The 18122-nt window shown below is 46.5% G+C and overlaps 1 protein-coding gene and 1 long non-coding RNA gene across 5 annotated transcripts in view; one reads left to right on the forward strand and one right to left on the reverse strand.

Moving 5' to 3' along the window:
* The window catches only part of LOC111730305, a 31143-nt gene extending 26319 nt beyond the window's left edge, over positions 1 to 4824 (reverse strand). For both annotated transcript variants that reach the window (XR_002776632.1, XR_002776633.1), the window contains exons 1-3: positions 4642 to 4824; positions 2698 to 2789; positions 2223 to 2301 (exon numbers count right to left, since the gene is read on the reverse strand). This is a non-coding gene — a long non-coding RNA (uncharacterized LOC111730305). The remainder of the gene's footprint in view (positions 1 to 2222; positions 2302 to 2697; positions 2790 to 4641) is intronic.
* Positions 4825 to 5095: 271 nt separating this feature from the next.
* The window catches only part of MAP3K14 (mitogen-activated protein kinase kinase kinase 14), a 41547-nt gene continuing 28520 nt past the window's right edge, over positions 5096 to 18122 (forward strand). For 2 of the 3 annotated variants that reach the window (XM_011377110.2, XM_011377109.2), the window contains exon 1: positions 5115 to 5224. The gene's annotated coding sequence lies outside the window, so the exon portion shown is untranslated. Of the gene's footprint in view, positions 5225 to 18122 lie in introns of all 3 variants that reach the window. The other variant, XM_011377108.2, reaches the window with a different exon arrangement.

The following is an 18122-nucleotide window of genomic DNA, read 5'->3' on the forward strand; positions in this document are numbered from 1 at the left end:
CGCATGTGAGTGGGCTGGGGGTTGGATATGAGACATCTCTGCTCAATTTTGCTATGAACCTAAAACTGCTCTAAAAAAATAATAAAAATGTCAGTGATTGCTCGGAATATTTTCCCTTCTAAGTCCCCTTCACCTTTCAGGTCTTTTCTGAGCCCCCTCCACTAAGTTAGTCCCCCATATCCTCTCGCATCTCATACCTGTGCTAGTCCTGGGCTGTGTGGCCTCCCATAGGTCTTACCTTCTCTGCTCTGCACTCCAGGTAACTGAACCCTGCAGGCTCCAGGGCCAATGAGAAGCTCTGGCGGGAGACCAGAGAGTGGAAGGAAAAGAGAATCTTCACCCTCTCAGTCTTGAGTGGTGTCTATGGAACTACTTGTGTCACCTCTGTGGTTCCAACTTCTTCCAAGTAACCCCAGCCCCCAGCCACTGACTACACTGCTTCCTCCTCAAGTCCCTCCAACCCAGGGTTAGTAATGGATTCCTGGTTACTTTGCCATCTCCAGCTGAGCTTCTCAGCTCTTCCATCCTGTGTGACCAATTCTTGCATTAAATTCCTTATCTAAAAATTCGAGAGTGAGTTCTGCTTCCCCAGTTGTGCCCTGCCTGATACAGTATACTCTATCCATCCTCTCATCAATGTCATCACCTGGAATGACTTAAGTCCTCATCAGTAATCACTTGTTCAAGGTCTACCCACCTACTAGACTGGTCTGGAAGTTCTGCACTCCCTTCCCAGAGCCTGACACAGGAGATGCTCTGTGCATCTCTTTGTGGCTGGCTGCAGTATAAAGCTGCGGTAAGGTCCTCTGACTAGGAGGCAATTAGTGAGTGTCCATGAAGAGAAGGGGTGGTGGTCAGAAACCAGACTGCAAGGGGTAGCGGCAAGGAGGAGATGAAGCGAAGACCAGGAGTTCCAAAAAGTTTGGGAGTTGAGAAGAAAGAAAATGTTGGGCCAATAGTGTAAGGGAAAGCCAGGACAGGGGAAGGATCCTTTCTTTATTCATGTTTTTAGGCTGCAGAGACTTGATCACATTTGGAGACTGAGAGGAAGACGCTAAATGGGGAGGAGGTGAAGGGCAGGAGATGTGGGGACATTGCAGGTGGAACACATGACCTCAGTGGGCTCTTAGGAGGATTAAATCCACCAGAAGGGATGAGGACGCATAGTATGTTGAGGCAGCTGGAGGCAGGGAAGTGAGTTAGGAGGGGATGCCCAGTCAGGCAGTGGGAAGAATTTGAGTAAAGCCTTAACCCAGGGCTCCCTTAGAAGGCTTCAAATTTGGGAGGGATCTCAGAAAGGTATGCCCAGGACCTGCTCTTGGTAAGTCATTTTTTCCCAGTGCCCCAGAGACCCCCACTGGTAACTTCACCCTTTGTAGAGATTGGCCTCTCTTCTCCTCACTCACATCACACGGCCCCTCCTCTTCTCCAACAGCTCTATGGCTGATCGTGCCCCCTTCCACCTCCCCATGGGGGCAGAATTGGTGAAGGGTAGTCAGGGTCCAGAATCTGCATGCAATGATGTGCTGATAAATGTTCGACAATCAGCTTGGGGGTGGGTGCCTCTGGTTTATACTGTTTGCCAATTTCTATGATGTAAATACTCCTATCAGGTCCGATTTCAAGCTACCAACCTGAAATCGCCACTGATCAGAGTAGGGAAAGAGCTCCAGCACACCACTGCCTGCGTCCATTCCCTCTTCTTTCTCCCTACATCTCTAGACTGCATGACAGCAATGGGGCAGATCCAAGCCAAGGAGGGCAGTGACAGTACCACAGCTGCAGCCTCGGGATGGCCCCTGATTAGGAAAGTAAAATTTCCTCTCCTTCAGGAACATCTGCTCCCAACCCCCAGTCACCTCTGAGCTCAGCCTCACATCTGCATTCTGCTCAAGTGTAACTTCGGGATCTCACAGGAATTTGGGGCCTGAGGTTGACAGACACTCAGATGATTCACTAGCCACTTTCTCACTAAGCATGGCTGGCCACCATGAACTGTGCTGACTAAGGCAGTAAAAAAAACAGAATATAATTTTATTTCTTCCAAAGAAAACAGAAAAAAAAAAAATGATCTAAGGATAGCATTCTTTCACTGATACACAAAATTCACTCACTTTTCATCTTCTACAGAACTATGTGCCCTGTGGGCAACCGGCTCCTTGAAGCCCAAAGTCCCTATGTAGAGTTCTGTGTGTAGGAGAAGAGGGGCCCTGGGGTCATACCTGGTTTGAATACTAGGTCTTCTGTTGCGGCAAAGTGACCTTTGGGAGGTTACTTCCCTCTGAGACACAGTTTGCTCATCTGTGAAATAAGGATGATAATAATAGTACCTACTCCATGGGGTTAGATTGCAAGGGTTCTCAACTAGGGGCAATTTTGCTCCCTTGGGGACATTTGGCAATGTCTGAAGATATTTTTTGTTGTCACAACTGGGTTTAGGGGGGTGATGTTACTGGCATCTAGTAAGCAGAGGCCAGGAATGCTCTTAAACACCCTATAACGTATATGACAGCCTCCCACAACAAAGAATTATTCCAATCCAAAATGTCAATGGTGCCAGTTTGGGAAACTCTGCACTAGAGTGAATATCCAGTGAGGTTATGCTGCACATAAAGCACTGAGAAGTGTCTGGCTTCTTTTTTGTAAACTCTCAAAAAAACAGAAGCTGCTATTCTTTTTGAAAGAGCACAGTCTTACCCATTTACTTTTCCAGACTTGAACCGCTGAGGTGGGATGTAGAAATTCTTGAATGCTGAGAACCTGGCTCACTGCTCCAGATGTGAGTCACCCTATAAATGTCGATTTATTTTTTTAAAGCAGAGCTGGGGCTGCACAAGTGACTCAGGGCTAGAAGCCTTCCCAGGTTGACGTGACTTAACTGGCTGGGTTGGAAGGAAGTAATTTTGCCCTGAAGCTCTCTTTCCAGAAGGTACAAGCAATTCAAGGCTCAGAGACTCAGTTTCTCACCTCACCCCACACATGGTGGGGCTTGGAAAGGCCTAAAAAAAGTAGCTGAAACCTCGAGGGCTGCTTATCCCATATACTTTCCTCACTAGCCTGTAGTGGTTTGTTCCACCTCTGCGGCTTGATGTGAAATTCCTTCTTGGGAGTTGCAGCTTTGGGTCACCACGTTCACTCTCTCCAACTAATACATATTAGTGTTAACGGATACATTTAAAGGTGGATAATCTTGATAGGGTGGGTGGGGGCAGGAAGGGACCCAGAGAAATGCCAAGAGAAACTGGGTAAAGTACACGGGCACTCAGTGTTCTAAAGAAGGAATGGTGATAGAGGGAGAAGGCAAAGACGAGCCAGGGAGCATCTGCAGACCTGGGCCTCTGCCCACGTCTTTCCTGAGAAGTGATGTGCCCAGAGGCAAACAGGTGGTGGGAGAGGCAAGCTCTCTGCATCCAGGCTTGTTCATACCAACCTGTAACCCACCATCTGGCCAACCTCTACCTCTCCCTGAGTCACTGAAATGAAAAACCCTGGGGTTGGAAGGAGTTTTAGGGGCTCCCAGCTTCTTTCTGACCCACCATCTTGCAAGCTGGTCAGTGGCAGAGCCAGTGTATGCACCAGAGACTGTCCAGCTCTAAAACATGGGCTCTATCAGAGCCACAACCTCAAATGCCTCAGGGGCCAGACAGATGACATAAGGTTAAATGGCTGGGTGTAAGATGACAGGGGCAGGGGCTGTGAGGAACTGCAGGCTCTGCCCTAAGGCATTCAAATTCAAATTTTAAAAACCTTGGGCAGGCCAAATAGAACCTATCTATGATCTGAGGCCCTTAGGTTGTGAGTTTCTGACCCTTGCCTAAATAAATGGACTTCCATATTCCCCAACAAAGAAGAGGTCTGTTGGGTGCAGATCTCCAGAAATAGGCTTTGAACTACCAAGGACTATCTGAAAAGTGGTCCTGAGCAGGTCTTTGCTCCAACACTTCCAGCAATGAGGTGATCCTGACCTCCCAAGACAGCCTCGGATGGGGCCTACCTACTCCCACTATTAAAGCCAGTTACCACGCTGCCTGCTGTGGACCACCGATGGGGGATGGGGTGCCCAGGTAGGGGAATATCTTTCATTTCACAAACTTTTAAAGTTTGGGTTTTTTCTTCATTACAAATAAAATACAAGCTTACTGTGGAAACACTGGAAAATACAGAAAAGCAAAATTAGGAATGAAAAATATCCATCTCTCCCCTAAATGTCCCCCACGGCAGTTCCCTTTCAGAAAGAGCCACTGTTGACACCTTGTGTATTCAGATTTCATTCAGGCCTCTTTTTTCTTAGGGAAAGCACTACTCTTCTTTCCGGCTCTGTAACCTGGAAACCCTCCGAGGGGATGCTTCATGCAGCGCTCACACCACGTAGCTTCTCCTACTGTGGGAAGAGGTTGCACCATGCCATCCTCACGCTCTCATCAGACTTGGCTTCCAACACACAGGTCTGACCTGTGTAGGCCCTTGGCTCCCCAAGCTTCTCGAGGGCAGGCACTAGAACCTGTCTTACTCGTCCTCAGGGACTCTACAGCGCTGAGCATAGAGTAAGTGCTCAATAAAAGTATTTCTAACCGTGTTCCCTCCCCCCACCCCTGCCACCTGCCTTAGTCGCCAAGGCCTCGAGCAAAGAGTAAAAAGAACCTGGCCAAGGAGGCAGAGCGCCTCGCCGTCTCCAAGGTAATAGAAGTCCGAGGCTGGGAGTGCCCACGCATGCGCACAGTCACTCTTCCTTCCCGTAACCTCCTGAAGAACGCAACCCATAAAAAAAAAAAAATGCCAGAAGCCGAGCGCGCATGTGTAGTTAGACCGAACCCCCGGCCGCCTCCGCCTTCTGTCAACCCGTCTGCCCAGCAATGTCTTCACTATAAATATTGTCCGGAAATAGTGCCCATTTCTGTAAACGAAGCCTAGCTAACCAATCGTTGCTAAGAGCGGTATGACGAGACTAGCCAGGACGCGCCGGCTCATTGGTTAGATTGGAGAGGTGGGCGGGGCGAAAGGGTAGAGGTGAGGCCAAAGCTAGGAGGCGCGAAGCGAGGCATACTTGCAGCCGCTGGGGGAGGCGTGGCCAGGGCGATAAGGAGGCGGGGTCCGAGGCTGGGGCGGGCCGACTGTGGGGCTGGGCGACTGTGGGCCCAGAGCGCAGCGGTCGGCGACCGGCGGCGGGAGAACGCGGGCAAGGGGAGCACGACAATCGCTGGTTGGGGAGATCGGCGCTCGGCCGGTAGGTGACTGGGGGGCACCCCGGGTCTCAGAGCAGGAAGCACTGGGGATGGGTCGCCCCTCAGCCTGGGGCCGGTCTGCGGCCTGGCCCGTTGCCCCAGAATAATGGGGGTCGGCGGCGCGGCCAGTCGGACCCACTTGCGCGCGGGCCCTCGGCCCTGGCAGCCGGCCGCCAGCGCTCCCTCACGCTGGCAGGGCCACCGTCGCATGCCGTGCTCGCCCCGCACCCCAGAAGACGACACGCTGTCCCGAAGCGCGCGCAGGGGCGCCCTGCTTCCCCTTCTCCAACACCCCGATTCTCCCGCGCTCAGCTACCCCCACCGCCAGGCCTGCCCCTCCTGCTCCGTTCCCTGGGTTCCCTGTAGGATGGGGCTCGCCTCGGCACAAGTCGGAAGGTGTCTAATGCACAAGTGCACCCTGTCTGTGCGCCTTCCCACCTGCCCTGGCAGTGAAACCCTCTGGCCTTCCCTGGAAAGTTCTTGGGTCACACACCCCGAGGCGAGGAGAAGGAACGGAGCCTGTCCTTGGCATTCAGCGGAGCAGTGGCCACTCGCAGCATCCTCCTGCTTCCCCTGACGCCTCTCTAATTCTTCTGTCCGCTCCACTCGGCACTTTAGCTGTCGGTTCAGATATAGTATTCCCATCTTGGAAGCCTATCATGGCCCCTGGCAACCTGCAGCCACTGGGCACCAGGCAGATAGAGGACACTTGTACAGTGCAGAGTTCCATCTACCCAGGAGCCTCTTTGGTGCTGGGTAACTTCAGTAAAAGCGTTTCTTTCCTTATTAAAGTTAAAATGTTGCTCTCAGTCCTAAAGAATGGACTGGGGAATGAGTATGGGGTGGAGGGAATGAGTGAAAAAAAGGGACAGAAATCAGTCGTGTAATGGGGGACAGTGAACATCAGTGACTTGATTAAAAACTCTAAAAGCAAGTGAAATGAAATGATGAGAGGTGGGGCCTAATACTAACTAGCAATCTGAAGCTTATTCCAGGAAAAATGTTGAAAACCCCTTAACTAGAAACATGGTCCTTCTGAAAGATGAGAGGGAGATAGTATCTTAACATTAGTGATGTGTTTTTTATAGTATCTTCATACCTGTAGCCTCCTTCCTTTAGACATCTGTGTGATAAGATAGATAGTATTGTCCTGTTTTATAGGTGAGACATTTGAGTCTGGGAAGAGGAAGGGGTATGTATCTTGACTTAAGCCTCATAGCTAGGACTCGGGGTGGGGACTTGAACCTGGGCCCCTGGAATCTTCCCCAGGCTCCTTCCCCTTGTCCAGGACTATATTCTGGGACTTAGATGCCGGAAGGAGGGAAAAGTTTTTGGTGTGGTATTTATGTTCTCAGTGTGAGTGAACAGGTGCTTGTCTTGCTTATGATGTGTTTGGATTTACTTTTGGTGTTTTTTAAAGTGATGTCAAAGTCAGTTCCTTTGGTGCAGCGATGCCAGACCTCTGAGTTTCTCAGACACCTTTAGGACATCCTTATTTATTGTGAAGGGTGTGGTGAACTTCTCAGAAGGTCTCAAAGTAAAAGTAATATGTCTCTGATTTAAATTTTAGAAATGTATACCCAGGTCTATGTCTCAGCACTTTTGCAAAGTCAAACAGCAGTAAGTTGCCAAGCTTTAAGTCATCTTCTGACTGTTTTCAGATTATAAGGAGCAGTTCTGAAGGGGGTTTTTTGCTCCTGGTATTGACTGTTAGAGTTTGTGGGAGCAGCAGCACAGACGAGAGACCCTGCCAAATAAGCCTTCATCTATTAAACAAAAATGTCTAGTTGGCCGTTTCGCCTCAACAGATGGAGGTTCGCTTCCTCATTTTGGTTCTCCTGTTGAACACTGACTTCTTTGTGATCCACTTGGAGTGTTTGTATACCATTTAATGTTGAGAAGCAGGCTCGCCCTGATTGGTTGTCCAACTCCAGGCAACTGTTGTGATTTTTTTGTGATAACAGTTCATCCCGGCTAGGGTCTAGTGAGAGATCTATAGAGATGTGAATGAGGCAAAGCTTCCTCCAGGGTTGTTTTCTTCGTTGTTGGCACCCTCTTAAGAGTGTCTTATCACTTTTGCCTGTGAAGTCACTCTGAATTTCCTATTTTTTTCCTGTCTCAATGGACAGCACATGAGCTTTCCTAACAGGCCTGTCTGCCATGATGAAGAGCTGACAGATTCATGTTGGTTGACTTGACTGATGTTCTTTCTGGGAAGATAGTTAAGAAATCTTAAAACCGAGTTCAAAACTAAATTAAAAGTATAAGTCAGCTTGATACACATATAGGCAGCGTATTTGTACCAATGGCTTCCATCATCTCGAAGCTGTTTTTTTTTTCCTGGCAAAAGGTTAAAATGCAACTAAAATTCTGCTTTCATGATTAATAAGTCACTACCGCAGTTTTGTCTGATGCTTCCTGTTTGCCCCATTTTAGTATTTCAGTTAAACTGGAAACATCTGAGCATTATGGGCACTTTTGATGGCACCAGTGTGAAATTGGCGGGAAGGGGGACAATTCCAAGAGTTCCTTGGGAGGACTCTAAGGATCAGCCAGCCCCTCTGGCCTCTGCACGCCGAGATCCCTAGGAAAGGAAAGGAGTGGGGGTGAGCATCTTCAAGGGGCAGGATGAGCATTCAAAGTGATGCACGTGTGAAGGCTTTGCATGTACTGGGTGATGCTGACTGAAATGTTGAAAGCAGTAGATTAGAAATGGAAGGCCAAACATAGGGCAAATTGTGTAGTAGAACATATCAATTGAGCTGAGCGAGACACTGAAGTATGTTGGATACGGGGTCCTTAGTTGTGGGCTTGTTTTACTACCCAGGTGACAATGCAGAGAAAAGACATTTTTCCTCAGCGGCCTGTGTGCCCTTCTTTGTATTCTAGTTTAAAGAATTCTCTTCCCGTCTTGGTATTTTATATCCTTTAATCCCTTGTCCTCCTGATATATATCCGTTGAAATTATATGGCATCAAGAGTAATGGTACTTTGCAGCCACTTTTTTTTCGTATCCATTTTTTTGTGTTTTCTCACAATACGTGTATAAAGAAAAACCCAGACAAATATTAGGAAAATAAAGCCTCATGGGAGAAATAAAGTGGATGAGATTACTCAGGAAATTAGTGCCATGCCCAGAATCTAAACCCACGTTTCTTGACATCTAGTTTACTGCTTTTTCTACTAACTTACTCATGAAAGGATAAGCTGGGTTTTTTTCTCCAAAATATGTCAATTTTGAATGTAACAGCTTTATCTATCTATGTTAATAAGTATTAATATTAATGCATCATTAACAATTATTAATATCAATTATTCACAATAATTATTAATAAAAGGCTGAAAGATGAATAGCGTATCCTCTGGATGGGTCCGTTCATTCCCATCTTATAGATGCAAAAATTAAGTCAGAAGCGATTTGCCTCTACTGCCCAGAGCAATAGAGCAGGTCCACGGTGTCTCGTCGTCAAATGTGGAGTTTAGGCTGTCAGGTCAGACAGACGCTGTTGAGGTCCAGGTCTGCCACTGTCTGCCTGTGTGACCTCAGGCAAATCACTTCACTTCTCTAAGCATCAGGTGCCTCATCTGTAAATGGGATCAGAAACACTTCATGGGGTTGTTTTGAGTAGAAAACGAGAGGGTATCTATAAAGTGCTGAGCTCAGTGCCTGGCACATCATAAGCCACAAAAAGCAACAGCTGTAAGTGTTGTTGTGTTGTTGTTGTTGTTGTTGTTGTTTGGTTGTAAACATTGGTAATAACAGTAGTAAGAGCAGTAATAGTAGTTGCGAGTTACCAGAGTGACTAGATCTGTTTTCTGTAAGATGATGTCAGGACAGCTGGGATGGCCTGACAAGGCAGAGTCATTTTCTCAGTAGGACCTCCCAGGACCCTGAGCCAGGGGCAGAGCTGGGCCTCTCTAGGGCTTTCTTGTGTCCTCCAGGCGGTGAAATGGGTCCCAACCTTAACTCCGGACGTGAAAAAAAAGGAAAATACTGTGTAGAAGATAAGTTGACAAGGACTTGTCCCTCTGTGTTTGGGTGACTAGGAGGGAAATTTCGGTTCTGTGGAGTAGGGTTCCCACCACCACGTGGCACCCCCAGCTCACCATCCTTTCCTCTTATAACTGTGTCGATTTATCACCAGTATCACGTCTGGGGGCCCCGGGTCTGTAGTCAGGGATTTGCAGAGTTCTCTTTGAATCAGCCAAGGGGCGGGGAAGGAACGATTTCACATTACATTCTAAATTTTTTTTTCCCCCCTTTTTAATACAAAACAAAAATATAGGCTCCTACCAGGCTGATGTTCCCTTTAAATAACATTTTGTTTTCTCTTGGGGAAGCTGTCTTGATGGCCTAAGAGTCATTTCTAAAGTGAACCTAGTTTTTAGAAAAAAATAGATCACCGGATGTCAGGCATCATGTTCAGATGAAAATGAAACCAGCAGGCCTGGAGTGGCAGCTCTGCACTTGACTTCAGTCTGGAGGTGAGAGGTAGAGTGTGTCTGGCCCGGCTCAGTAGCTGGTTGGCCCCACAGACTACATTTGATAGGTGCCTTCGTCATTTTCCAGGCAGCTTTGCTTAGGTGAGCAGAGCACTTTCTCTGGAAGGTGAGTCACCCATGCAGGGGTGTAGGTGACAGGCAATTTATTCCCCCAACACAGTTGCAGAGGAAGTCTTGAGCAGACCTTGTGGAGAAGAAGCCCTCTGCTAAAGATCATGTTCATTTTGGCCCAGGGGCTTTGGAGGCAGGGGGACAGAAGCAAACGGAGGCTCTTGAGGCTTGCTGACTGACAGATGGGTTCCCTGGTTGGGGGTCATGTGGACAGACAGGGCACAGAGCCCAGATCAACAGTGTCACTGCACTCCTGAGTCCAGCCACCTTGAGGGTGGAAAATGGCCAGTTTCCAGTGACAGTCAGCAAAGAAGCAGAAGGGGAGCTTTGGCTCCAGGGAGCTGGGAAACCCCTTGGCAAAGAACAGAGCTACAAACCATACTTTGGTGTGAAAGACCTTTTGGGGAATGCTTGTCTACCCTCTTTGCTTTTCATCACCTGAGTTGGAGGACCTGATGAGCTCCAGTGATTGGAAAGGCTACATTAAACCCTGGATTTCCAGAAACCAAAATTCCAAACCTGCCACCACCTCAGTCGTCTCTGCTTCTAGAGCCACCATTCGGACTCAGTGAGCAGCAGCAGAGCAAACTCCTGAGCCAGTCCTTCCTCCCAGTTTCTGGTTGCTTTGTCTTCTGCTGACTCTCTTACAACTAAAGCCATGACCAGGTGTCCATCGGGGCAGAGTTTTTTCTCACTCGGTTCTAGATCAGTGCAGTTGGTGCTGAGCTTGACTGCTGATGGTCATGGACATCTGTAATCAATGTCCAAGGTCACCCACAAGGTGGGCTCGACTTTATTGGAGCCGTAGGGAAAGAACTAGCATTATCTTGCAAGTGGTCACAGGCTTCTCACCAACCTCCTACACATGCCCATCAATCTGGACTAGCCAGCAGTCACTTTGGGCGGAGGTGACCAACTGACCTTAGGCTTGACCACTCTGTCAAGAAAGAGCTGTTAGAATTACAGACTGGAAATAATTACTGTTCGTGTACTCCTTTATTTTACAAAAGTTAGAAAATGGTGACCCAAGGAATCCAAATGAGTTGCCCAAAGCCACATGGCTAGTTTGTGACAGAAACTGACTAAAGTCCTTTTCCCTGTGCTGTGCTGCCAGTGAACAAAAGAGCTACTCGTGGAGCAGGAACTGTATTTTTTAACTAGTTCTTCCTTTGTTCCCCTACCCTAACCCCATCACCCTCAGCCTTTCTACAAGCTCCGGCAGATCTGGGAAGGGTGGAGCCAGAGCAGCAGCTGCTCTGGGCCTAAGGAAAAGTAAACATAAAGCTATTTATTTGACACTCTCTTATACCATGAGGTTCATGTAACCAAAAGAAGGTTAAGGTTGATAAGAAAATACAATTCTGGGCAGGGTTACCCGGAAGTCTCAAAGGTTGCCTACACCTGTAGGGCACTTTGCTACCTCACCAAGCACTATCTTACCCAAAGTGGGCGTTCAGTTACTATGAATGATTGATTGTAAAGGTTCAAACCCACTGGGCACCAAGGAGCTCATCTGTATCTTTGTTCTGTAAAGAAAAGACATGTTGCTGGTGGCATGCCAGTGGCCAGAAGAGGCAGAGTCGTCAGCATCATCCTGGCTGGATCCCTCCAGCTCCTCTCAGTGAAGAGGCTCTTCCCTGTGGGCAAAGCATAATGTCATATCTGGATGGTGACCCCTGCAAGCGCTAAGCGCTGCTGTATCCAAGATCTACCACCCACCTGCTGACGTTGACATTTCCTTTTACTAGGCTAGAATCAGTCTACTGGCCGATACCAGGGATAGCTCTGGGAGGCTTGGGAGGAAAGGGGGCCTTAGCCAGCCTCACATGAGGATGCTATCGCCAATTAAGATTAGAAATGGACTCCTTTGGCTCAGGAAGTTGGTTGGATGAATGAGGCTCCTTGAAACTGTGCTCAGCAGTCCCAATTGGCAGATGCTGAACTTTGAGAGGCAGAAATAGCTTTACAGTGATAAATGTCAAAGGCGGAGATTTGTGTATAACTTCCTATCTAGTAAATATATGCAAATCTGAGCCCTGATGGATATCGTCCAGTTCGGAAGGGTCATTTCTCAAGGAATTGGAAATAATTGGGTCTCTAGGTCAGCATTTAGGAAAGGGGATGACAAGAGCGGCTCAGTGGCCAGCTTCTTTGGGCGGAGGTGACCAACATCTTCCTGCAGGGATTCAGTCATAGTACCTCATGCTGTGACACCTTGTGCAGGTGACTGGACAGTCCGGACCCTCATATCCCAGGCCAACCAGGCTCTCAGAGCCAGCGGCACTCATCTGTTCCTCAGGAGTACGTCAGTCATTCTTTCATTCAGTGAACAGTTGTCAAGCATATCAAATGTGGCAGGCTCTGCTAGGCAGGTGCTAAAATATAAAAATCAGGACGACTGAAGTGGGTCCTCGAGGAGCTCATTGTTGTGGGGGGAAGATGGACATGGAAGCAGACACATTACAGGTGCTGAGTCGTGAACCACAACCGTGGGAGCTGGAGAAGAGTGAAGAAGGTACTCTGGCCCAGTGGCCCTCCTTTTCCAGCTTGACCCAGAACTGTCATACACAGAGCTACTTGGAGGAGAAGAACGTGCCTCCCATTCTGTGGGTATCTGGGAAGGCACACCCTCGGCATTAATCATCTTGCAGCCTTGTACCACTTGTCAGCTCGGAATAGGAGCTTGAGAACCATCTGGAAACTTCAGCCTTCTGGGGGAAGGAGTCATTCGCATAGGAGTAGGCACTGTAAGTAGAAGTATGCTTAAACGGTTCAACGCAGAAGCAGATAAGGAGTGACCGACTATTAAAGACGTGGCCCCACTTAGCCTAGCCTTCCAGGCTGGAACAGAGAGGGCAGAGACCACATTGGCAAATCCCACGTACTTGGTGCTGCTCGGAGACAGATTCATAGGTGGACAGTCCGAGGCCTGACCCATGACAGTACTTCTTTGTATGGGTTCAGCATTCTAAAAAGGTCCAGGGCTTCGATGGTGAAAGCTGCGTGAGGGCAGGGACCTTGTCTGTCTTGGTCACCATTGCATCTGTTCTGATCAGCACAGCACGTGGAGCACGGTAGCCACTGGCTAAGTATTTGCTGTTGAGTGAAAGTATAAGACTAGAATCCACACTCCTTTTTCTAGGCCCTGCTGGCCTGAGAGAGGATGAGAGAACCACAGGCTGTTTCATGGTTCCCCCTCCTTAACCAAGGAATTGGTCTGAGATCCTCTGCGAATATTTATGTCATAGCACAGGTCCCAAACGCTTTCTCCCTTCCTGGGGGAGGACAAGGATGTTACCCTGTATTGTAAAGGGACATGTCAGATGCACCCCGGCAGCTCATGTACCTCAGACCGGTCACGTAGGCCTATCAAAGTGTGTGTAACATCTGAAACAAGGCCATGATCGGGGTTCTCTGCCAAAGGGCAGAGCTGGACCATGTGCTTCCTTCCATTTACCCTCATGCGTTGGAAGGGTTCTATGGAAAGCTGAGGTGTTTGGGTTTCTTGTTTATTCTGAAGTTCCTCTAACTAGTTCCTCAATTTTAGAACCAGTCACCAGTGACCACAATGAACTTAAAGCCTCCTCCCTTACAGGAAGGCTGAGCCTGTCTTTCTCCATCTTCCCTGAATACAGGTAGACTCTGCTTGAAGCCAGTCCCACCTGGGAAAACCAGAGTTACAAGCCGAGAGAGGGGAGTGGTTGTAGTTCATGGACTGACTGTAGCCCAGGGAACTGCTCCTTGTTCAGAATCCAATCTGAAAGGTCAATTAAGGAGAGCAGTTTTTCACAACCAAACATTCCTTGTAATGATGACCTCAGGCTAGCAAGATCCAGAAGTGCATTTTAACTCATCAGAGAAAGCTGGTTGTGTTTAGCCTTTTTTTATGTCACGTTTAGGGCAGTTTATGGCACTGTAATCTTTGGAAATTGGTCATTATTCACCAGTTTACACTGCAGCCCCCACTTAACCAGAATATCAGTTACACAAAACATCCCAATCTACAGATTTCAGTGACACTTAAATTTTTTTTACATGGCATACATTAAAAAGTTCTTGCTGCTTATGGTGTAAATGGAGTGCACATATGGTTGGGGTCTTTTTCTTTTTCTCAACTCTACTTCCCCTCCTCCCCATTCTCCTGCATACCAATTCCATAATTGTCTCTGTTGATCAATGATACCCTAGTAGCATCTTTTCTATATGTTATTGGCTGTCCTCATGCAAAGGATTTGAAAGTTAAATCGAGAATGCCATCGTAACACTTTTAAAGTTTATATAGTGCCCAAATCAGGGGCCTAGAGACAAAGTACCGACAGTATTTATGAAAATAATAGTTGATGCTCAAGGCTTTGCTATTAAAAAAAAAAAGCGAAAACAAACACACAGTAAAGTAGACTCAAGAAGCCTAGAACCAGGCTTTATAAAATGAACTGCAAATTTGAAGTTTGTCTTAGAATTGGTCCCCAGGATGGGTCCAGCTGTGCTGGGCACAGGTGGACTAAGGAACACAGGCCTGCCACATGTCCAGCTTAGAGTCTTTGCTCCCCCCTTGCCATTTTAAACTTACTTTTTTCAGAACAGGCTGGCTGCGTTTATGCTTCCTAATTGAGATACTTTCCCCTAGGTCATTCCCTGGGTTTCTCACTAATAAATCTTTGGCTCGTGGCAGCTTCTGCATTTGGGTCCTAAATTTTAAAACAGATCATTTGACAGTGAATACAATGTCATGGCTAAGAATATGGGCTTTGACAAAAAAGAAACCCATGTGCAAATCCTTCTGCCAGGATGGCCTTGGACAAATTACTTGACCTGCTGAGCCTTAGTTTTTTCCTCTGTATAAAGGGACTAATATAAGTGCCTTGCCCACAGAGTTATTGTGAAGAGTCAAGAAATAATGCAGGTATTACCTAATTCATAAAAACCAATAATAGCTGTCATTATCATTTTTATTATTATTGACAACCAGCATGTTATTATGTGTATGCACATGACAACAGATTATTGACAATACCTAAAGATGTCCACAGGGCAACTAATTTTAGCTCTAGCTGCCAAGGAATTCTGGGTCCTGGTTCATCATGCACTGGCAAGTCATTCTTTGGTCCATTCAGAGCTGAGGCACTGCCAGTAGAGAGGCTGGATGGTGTGTACGGATGCTCTTCAAAGAACATTCTCCTTCATGGGCTGTCCTTTCTTCCTGACCGCTTCTGCCCCTCTGCTCTCGAGCAGAAGAGGGTTTTTCCCCTCTTCTTTTGATAGTATTTGTTCCAGACCTCCCTTCTGACCCTAGGGCTACTGGCTGGAAGCTGTGGGAGGTGGGTTTTAGCTCCACAGAGGCAAGGACTTGCAAAGGACTGTCACTTCCAGTTATGGAAAGGACTGCTCATCTCGTAACAGCTTTCATCTCACTAGAGGTTCTGTTAATGTTTGTAGAGCACCTACTATGTGCCACACACTGTACTGGGCATATACACACTGTTTCTTGCATTTGTTTGTCTTGTAAAATCCTTTTATGTAGGTTAGGGGATCCCTGTTTAACAAATCAGACACCCGAGTCTCAGATTAAGTGACCAGAGCGTTGAGGGACTAAGATTCGAACTAGATCTTTTGACTCCAAGGCTATCCTGTTAGGTAATTGGGTAGCCATCCCTCAGGATTATTAAGTGATGTATTGGAATAAATGACTTCTAGGGCCCTTCTGATCCCAATATTATTTTGTGATCCCTTTATTATTTATTTATCCATCTACTCATTTTCCCCTACTAGATTATAAGCACCTAGAGGGCAAGGATAGTATCTTTCTAGCAAATAACTAATATATTGTGTGGGAACCACCTGTCCTTGCCTGAATGATGCTGCCTACTTCCCTGACCTAGAAGCAGGAGAGGAGAGAGAGTCCACTGAGAAAAGGGTCACCCAGAAATTCCAGTTCCAGGAATTTACCACCTAAAATTACTCGTCAAGTGCACAAAAATAGTGAATAAAGGTATTTTTTTTTTGGCAATATTACTCGTAAGGGGGAAAAATTGGAAACAATTTGAAAGTCCATTCATGGAAAAATAGATGGAGAAATGATGGTGCATCTGTACCGTAGAATCTTATGGAGCCATTAAGAATGGGATAGATTTGCAGACACTGAAATGGAACAGTATCCACATATATTATTAAGTAAAAGAAGCAACATATAGAATATTGTGGAAATATAATCCTGTGTTTATTTTAAAAATAGTCCCAAACTGTATGTTTGTATATGTATAGTAATGGCTCTAGAAAGATTTATACCAAATTTAAGTGTGTCTTATATTGTGGGGAGGAGGGAGTAAGTAATACAGGGATTTTTTTTCTATATACAATTTGTATTGTTTAAATTTTTACAATGAACAAGTATTATTACCTTTGCATTTGAAAACAAAAAAAAAAGTTTGTTTTTTTTTTTTTTTTTTTTTTTTTGAGTAGCATCAGATATTATAAAAGGGAGGTAGAGAAGACTAGCCAGAACAACTTGCCTCTCAGGTTTCCCAGACTGGGACCAGCCTCAGATCCCACCCCTTGACATAAGCAGCAAAGAAAGAGCTGGTGGTTTTCTCAGTTCTGCAGTTTCCCACTCTTTGTGGACTCATGAGTATTTCTTACACCCAGCACTAGACAAGGCCTGTAACCACTATATACACTTATCATTGGTTGATTACAAATAAAAGCAGGGAAGCAGTGGCTGTCAGAGTCGAGGACGGCTGACAGAGCCATCTTTGAGCATCTTTCTACTTGAGTCACAACTGATAAAACCCACAATCCCCAGGAGAGAACAAGAAAGGGAGTAGAATGAAAACCAAAACCAGGAGGGATGAGCTTGCCCATCTCCAGCCTTCTGTTTAGTGGCACTGCTGTCTGAACTCACTGACCAGCCACAGAGATTCTGGTGGGGCTCCCTCTGGGGCGAGGGAAGCAGTCATCACATTTATTAAGCCCCACTCACAGAGGTGGACCAGATATCTCCTAAATTCTCATCTCATACCAAGAGACCCCTTTTGTAGTTACAGCTTGTTTTCACTATAAAATTACATTCCACAGAGAACATCTCTGGAGGGATAGAAAAGAAACTGGTAACAGGGAGCCCCTCAGAGGAATGGGGGAGGGATGGGAAGGACTTAACGCTTTTCGCTGTGTATCCTTTCTGTGTTTTTTCTTACCACTTGGAAACATCTGTTAAAAAATGAACACTGAGAAGAGTAATGCATGCTCACTGAAAAAAATGTGGAAAAATTAGGAAGGTGTAAAGAATATGAAACACCATCAAGAGAGAAGCATTGCTGCCTGTGGTAGGTGTCTGCATTTTTATAAATGTTGATATAATATACAGACACGTGATCGGTAGGATCGCACTTGAGACATAATTCTGTATCCTTTTTCCGTTAACATTGTACCCCATAAGCATTTCTTCATACCGTTAAAATTTATAAATGTTTTTAATGGATATATGAGGATTTATTTAATAATTATCCTCCTCCTATAATTAGACATTTTTTCCAGTTTTCTACTATTATAAAGATACACCAAATGTCTTTGTGCAACTTTTTTCTGTATTTCTGTTTGCTCCATACCTATTGCAAACCTGAGCTGTGCACACAGAAATGGCTGTCGTTTCCAGAGTTCTTTCGTCTACATTATTTCCTTTGATGAGTAAAGCGAGTGGGGGTATGATTAAGGGCCAGGACGAGGGTGAGGAGAGTGAGGAGGCATGGTGCAGTAAGCAGTCAGAAAAGGAGGCCATGCAGTAGAGCTGTTGGTAGGGACTTCCTGGAGGCGGAAGGCCTGAACTTTACCTGTGAAGGATAAGCAGGATGTGCAGGACAGCCCACACGAGATCGTGGCACACACAGAGACCTGTAGGTTTAAGTAGCTAGCAGCGTGTGGAGACTGGCCAGAGCCAAACCCTGTGTTTAAGGAAACAGTGGTCAGACAGATTATGGACCACAGAGCTGGGACTGGGCCCATAAGCAATGCAGAGCCAACGGATGTCTTTGAACTTGAGACTGTCTTAAGGACATGACGTTTTAAGATTAGCTAAGCATCAATGTTGTGTGGGAGGGGGTCAAGGAGAAGCTAGAAGTGGGTAAGACCTATGCTAATAAAATAGATGTGAAGTGATTGCCTTAAACATTTAAAGGGGCCTGTCGACGGCAGTGTTCCTGCATGTGTGGGACTAGCCAAGATTGACAGGCATGTGGTGGGAATTGGAGGACAGTCATAAATTTTATTCCATACATTTCATTTACTCAGCAATTT

The sequence above is a fragment of the Pteropus vampyrus genome, unplaced genomic scaffold, assembly GCF_000151845.1.
Source record: "Pteropus vampyrus isolate Shadow unplaced genomic scaffold, Pvam_2.0 Scaffold306, whole genome shotgun sequence".
NCBI classification, from domain to species: domain Eukaryota; kingdom Metazoa; phylum Chordata; class Mammalia; order Chiroptera; family Pteropodidae; genus Pteropus; species Pteropus vampyrus.